This window comes from Erinaceus europaeus, chromosome 1 (assembly GCF_950295315.1).
Source record: "Erinaceus europaeus chromosome 1, mEriEur2.1, whole genome shotgun sequence".
NCBI lineage: Eukaryota > Metazoa > Chordata > Mammalia > Eulipotyphla > Erinaceidae > Erinaceus > Erinaceus europaeus.
In genome coordinates, this window is record NC_080162.1 from 67,979,734 (window position 1) to 67,986,381 (window position 6,648).

Consider the following 6,648-nt stretch of genomic DNA (forward strand, 5'->3'; position numbering starts at 1 on the left):
ACACTCTCAGTCAACAGTACAAAAGAAGAGGGAAGGATTATAGAGGAAGCAGACTGATTCTTTGACTATGAATGGGCCGGCCCAAGTAGGAGTTAAACTTAGTAGACAGTGGAGCACTATCACTAGAGGGATCTTCTTCCTTCAACCTTGATTTATGTTTTAGTTTCCTGCATTCTTAAAGTATTTTTATATCATAAAGTTGTTAAATTTCCCTCCTAGGAGGAGTTACAGGGTGCTCTGAAATGCCTTAAACTACTGAAGGATATCTTTTGCCATATAAATTCTCTAGGCTGATACCTTTCTTGAAAGGCAAATTTCCACACAATGGTAAACAATAATTTAGATTGATTTTCTCACTAGAGCAATGGATTGTGTAATCCTAAGAATCGTCTTAGTGTTTAGCACATGTTGTGGTATATTCAGTGAATTCTAGGTGATTTCTTACAAGTCAGCAATCAACACACAATACTAGGAAAAAGGAGCATGGAAAATGCTAACAGATGATAATGAGTTAAATATTCTCCGTTTCTAAATCTAGACAACTTTGAATCAAGAATAAGTTAGAGTTTGGTGCATGCTGGTGGAAAAGGATCTGATTTGGAGGTGAGAATGTTTCACATATACCTGTAATGAGGAAATGAGAAATTGAACCCATGTGCTAACAATTGTACTGTACTGTAAATCATTAGCCCCCTAATAAAATCCTATATCTATATATATGGACATAGTTTTGGAGATATATTCATACTTATAACCACATGCATAGGAAGGTAACTAAGTCATTTAAATGCAGACTAGATGTCAAAGCAGTATATTCTTAAATAACTATTTTGAGAGAATATGTTTAAGAATGTAAATGTCTGTGTGTTGGATGAGTGGGAAAGAGATGACCCTGAGGAGTAAGGAGAAGGTGATCAGAAGACAGAAATCACAGAAAACAGTTGAATACCTTGTAGGTTGTTTCTAAAATATTTTAGTTTCTATACTTTTATTACTTTAGAAGGATATTGGATCATTCTCTCCACTCCATGCAAGATTTCCCACTTTTGTTCATGTACTTCTTGAATCAAATAGTTGTTGATTTGTGCAAGGGAGATAGCTAGTTTTGAAAGTATTAGATTTAACCTTTCATTGCTTTTAAAACTTTTTAAAAGTTCCTATTAATGTCTGAACTTTTCCTAAAATCCTAGAATTCCTATTTTTTAAAAGAGATTTAACAACAACAAATCTTCATCCCTTTTTTTTTAAAAAAAACTTTTATTAGTGATTTAATACAGATTTACAAGTTAAAAATTATCATTCTTTTTAAAATATTTATTCCCTTTTGTTGCCCTTGTTGTTTTATTGTTGTAGTTATTATTGTTGTCATTGTTGTTGGATAGGACAGAGAGAAATGGAGAGGGGAGGGGGAAGACAGAGAGAGGGAGAGAAAGATCGACACCTGCAGACCTGTTTCACCGCTTGTGAAGCGACACCCCTGCAGGTGGGGAGCCAGGGCTTGAACCAGGATCCTTATGCAGGTCCTTGTGCTTAGCGCCACCTGTGCTTAACCCACTGCGCTACAGCCCGACTCCCCATCATTCTTATATAGTATCAATGTGATGGTTCAATGCTTGGGTATCCCTCTAGATAAGTGCTCCCCAATTTTCCATGGACTCCACTACTTCTTATTGCTCTTTGGCCTCTGTGTCATTTATCATTACATTCACAATATTTTTGTTCTTAACATAAGAGTAAGATAAATATAAAATGTTTTGTATAAACATCTTTTTCAAGTGTAGGAAAAAGAGACCCAAAGAGTTTATGTATTCCAAGGAATGTTTGTCTACACCTGCTTATTTCACCCATGCATGTTGCCTACATAGTAACTATAGACATTTGAATTTAATGTTTTATTTATTTATTTATTTATTATTGTATAGAGACAGAGAGGAATTGAGAGGGAGATAGACAGAGAGGGAGAGACAGAGAGACATCTGCAGGCTTGCTTCACCACTTGTGAATCTTTCCCCTTGCAGGTGGGGACCAGGAGTTTGAACCTGGATCCTTGCGCACTGTAATGTGCATGCTTAACCAAGTGTGCCACAGCCTGGCCTCTAGAAATTTGAATTTAAAAGCCTGAATTAGACTTAGTTTTCTTTAGTATAATTTTAGTGACTTCATAAGACTACCAGGGTATAGTTCCACATTGTACCCACCACCAAAGTTCTGTGCACCCCACTCTGATAATCACCATAATTGTCACAAAATTATTATTATTATTTAAATTTATTTTCCTTTTGTTGCCCTTGTTTTACTGTTGTTGTAGTTATTGTTGTTGTTGTTATTGATGCCGTCGTTGTTAGATAGGACTGAGAGAAATGGAGAGAGGAAGGGAAGACAGGGGAGAGAAAGTTAGACACCTGCAGACCTGCTTCACCACTGTGAAGCGACTCCCCTGCAGGTGGGGAGCCAGGGGGGCTCGAACCAGGATCCTTACGCACTTCATACCATGTGTGCTTAACCTGCTGCGTTACCACCTGACTCCCAATTGTCACAAAATTGTAGAGACAGTTTCTTCCCCTCTCTTTCTGAAAAGTTATGTGTTCCGCCACACACAAGAAAAACAATCTAGTTATGTTTTACCTTCTTAATTAAACTCATAAATGTAATCATTTCCATTTCCATATGTTTTGTCTCAAATGATACAATATCCTATTTTTAAATTTCAGAGTAGTATTCCTTTGAGTATATATCCCATAACTTCTTTTACCAGTTATCCATTAATGGACATTTAGGTTGCTTCCAGTCCTTGGCTACTGTGGAAAAACAGTACATATGACAGTGAGTTTCACAGTGGTCAGTCTCTGGTACAAATATCACTTATAGAGAGTGCCATTACTTCTGTCCTTATTTTTTAGACAGTCCCATGGATATAGACATCAAAAATGAGGTGTAGCTAGAGAAATAGTTCAACTGGTATAAAACTGTACTGCTATGATCTGTAGCATGTGTACTGGGATGATGTTCTGTGCTCTCTCATATCTCTCCTCTCTTCTTCTGTCTCTTTTAAAACTCTTTCCTATGCAATAAAATAAATATTTTACAAATATTTGAGATGACTATGCTCAAGATTCTAGCTGCTCAGATCATTAGAACTTATTTGTTTTTTTATTTTTATTTATTTTCCCTTTTGTTGCCCTTGTTTTTTATTGTTGTTGTAGTTATTGTTGTTGATGCTGTCATTGTTGGCTAGGACAGAGAGAAATGGAGAGAGAAGAGGAAGACAGAGAGTGGGAGAGAAAGATAGACACCTGCAGACCTGCTTCACTGCCTGTGAATCGACTCCCCTGCAGGTGGGGAGCCAGGGGGCTTGAACCGGGATCTTTACCATTAGAACTTATTTGAATCATAATATTTCTTTGATTTTTATAAGAAATGATTCTTAGAAATAGTTTTAAAAACTATATGGTAGTATCCTATTAATTAACTTTACAAATGACTACGGAAACAGTGAGTTGAAGAAAGTGATCTTTTACAGCTGAAAGGTTTAGCAAGATTCAGGTTAGAAGTAAACTGTATCTTTTTGTCAAGACTTCAAAGCTCACAGGGGAATTCACTTTCTTAACAGATGGTATTTTGTAAGTAACTCCCCCTGAGCTATAGCATGTCTTTTGAAAAAACAAAACAACAAACATATGGTAGGTAATACTGTACTGGGGAACTCTGAGTATCTTAATACATTTCAGGTCCCACAAATTTTTCTTAATAGAGTACAGAGGTAGTTCAAACAGGAGGGAAATGCTATTAGAATGAAACAATTAAAGACCTCCAAAACACAAACACACACAAGTATAGACAATAGTAATGTTATCTACCAAAGGACATTTTCAAAGAAAAAAAATATAAAGGTGAGGACTGGGTAAGATCAATGAATGGGATAGTATAAATGAATCAGGTACAAAGTACTTTTCTCCCTTTGGTCTTTGAAAGGACTGTAAAATCACAGGAGATAGTTATTTTGACCATACAAGTTCTATATATGTTTTCAGAGCATTATGTCAAATTCATTTATTTATTTTTATTAGTGACTTAATATTGATTTATGAAATTATAACAAGGGTATAATTCCACACCATTCCTACCACCAGTTCTATATCATTATTCCTTCCTTTGAAAGCTATAGCAGTTATCCCAAGATTGCAGATATGGGTTAACTATTATTTCTAAAACTATCTATATTCATATATATATATTAAGCCATTTGTTTCCAAGGATCCGTATTCTTCTCCTTTCCAAGTCACACCTATACCTATTACTACTTCCTTTTTTCATCTTCTCTCTCCAGATGCTGATGGAATTGGAGTTCAGAACCGTCTGGTTACCTTCCCCTGATCACTTTTCTCCTACAGAGAGTAAGGACCAAAATTATGTGTGGAGTACAGAAGGTGGAAGATCTGGCTTCTGTAGTTGCTTCTCCTCTGGACATGGGCATTGGCATGTTGATCTATACCCCCAGCCTTTTTCTGTCCTTCCCTAGTGGGCCAAGGCTCTGAAGAAGTGATATTCTAGGATACTTTGGTGAGGTCTTCTTCCCAAGGAAGTCAGGATGGAATCATGATAGCATCTGCAACTTGGTGGTTGAAAGGCAGCAAAATATAAAGGAAGACAAATTTATTAATGAATAAGAACCAAAAAGTAGGAAATAAGCATATGAGAATAGAGACCTTATGGTGGAAAAAAGCTAGGAAGTCTATCTTAGGTATGTTCCTAAGAAGCCCAGGACTTTTGTACTTTTTGTTTCTTTTTTTAAACTTTATTTATAAAATAAAAAATAGAAAATGTCGACAAAACCATAGGCTAAGAGGGGTAAAATTCTTCACATTTCCCACCACCATAGTTCCATATCCCATCTCCATCCACTGGAAGCTTTCCTATTCTTTAACCCTCTGGGAGTATGGACCCAGGATCATTATGGGGGGCAGAAGGTGGAAAGTCTGGCTTCTGTAATTGGGTCTCCACTGAACGTGAGCATTGGCAGGTCGATCCATACTTCCAACCGGTTTCTATCTTTCCCTAGTGGGGCAGGGCTCTGGAGAAATAGGGTAACAGGGTACATTGGTGAGGTGGTCTGCCTGGGAGAGTCAGATTGGTGTCATGGCAGTATCTGCAACTTGGTGTCTGAAAAAACATTAAGATGTAAAGAACAAATTGTTTAATAATCTGTAACCCATACTTTTTTCTTGATTGTTGATAGCTAATATGGAGGTGGACAAAAATATTGTCTGGGAAGATAATATCAGAGTTCAGAATAGAACTAGAAAGCTGCATTAGAGCAGAGTAGCTCCCAACTGTGAATAAAATCTACAAATAAAATTAACTGTTTACCCCGTCAGCCTGACCCAGGGCCCATATATTTATATTTAGCACAGGAGCCTGTGTAACCTCTGAATCCCTGCTGATCTGAGCTTGCAGTTCTTAGTTACAGCTGGAAACATTCTAGGCTGCACTCATTTCAGGACCAGTCTTCCTCAAGTGGCGGAATAGGATGACCCAGCCTCCCTTCAGAGAGTGGGCCAGTCCCTACCGTGCTACTTTATAAGGAAGGCAAGTTTCTGGAGTGACCCATGAGAGGACTTAGGCTGACTTTCCTGATGGAAATGACCAGTGATGGTGGAGAAAGGGCTCTATTAGAGGTCTAGACCCATCATATCTGTGTGGGAATCCAAGGATTCACTGTCTAGGGCCCCAGATTTGGGGTGGTCTGGTATTGACCAAAAAGGCCTTTATTATATGAGCCAGTTGCTTGCCCTTATCCAGTGTTTGTATTCCTTTCTTTATATGATGAGCTTAGATTATCTTCCAGTGGTTAAATCATTGAGTGTCAACCAGCATTAGGCTTATGGAGTCTGCCTCCTTTGGGCCTTTCTACTCGATTGCCAAACTTATTTAGTCTAAGTCTGATCAGTTAGACCCTTCTGATCCCAGGCTTATTAGCTCTAAGTCTAATCACTGAGGACTATTAAACACTTTCACTTCAAGGTATATAATTTCCACTTGTTTAGGGATACACGTACACCTATACCCAATACTCTAAACCTTAGCCTGTATCTCACATCTGTAACTTTATTAGATAACGTGCCATCTTAAATGGAACTAGGTAGTCCCATGTGTTAGGAAAGATCTCACTAAATTAGATGAGTTAGGAGGTTGATATCTCAGGCTTGATGTCTCTGGCAAGTCTGCATTAACAAGGCAGCAGCAGCATAATGTGACACGGCAGCACTGGTAGCATTGATTTAGTTGAGGTTAGCAGAGGCAGTGTGATGGTAAGGGACCAGAGAGAAGAAACATCAAGAAATATGGGCATAGAGGTTCCAGGACAAGGAGAAATAAGGATTTTAAAGAGAATAGGAAGGATTCCTTGTAGCCTTAGAAAGAGTTTAAAATAGCGTTAATTAATGACTATTATAAGTTAGTTGGGGATTTGTTTTTCTATGAAAATCTAATAGTTGAAATCTACAGTAATATACTTGACCTCACTATGCTTTGTGCCCTTTGGGGATATCTACTAATCACCGTATCTTGGATACTGACAGGGCCAAATGGTTTTGATCTATCTGGCCTAAGGTTGTAGGCTACTTAGCTATTTGAAAAACTATATATACA

General features: G+C 37.7%; 1 long non-coding RNA gene across 1 annotated transcript; it reads left to right on the plus strand.

Moving 5' to 3' along the window:
* The first annotated feature begins 454 nt into the window (after positions 1-454).
* Positions 455-5,208, plus strand: LOC132541872 (uncharacterized). Its single transcript, XR_009552972.1, has 2 exons — positions 455-603; positions 4,328-5,208. It is a non-coding gene; the product is annotated as an uncharacterized LOC132541872 (long non-coding RNA).
* The last annotated feature ends 1,440 nt before the right edge of the window (positions 5,209-6,648 follow it).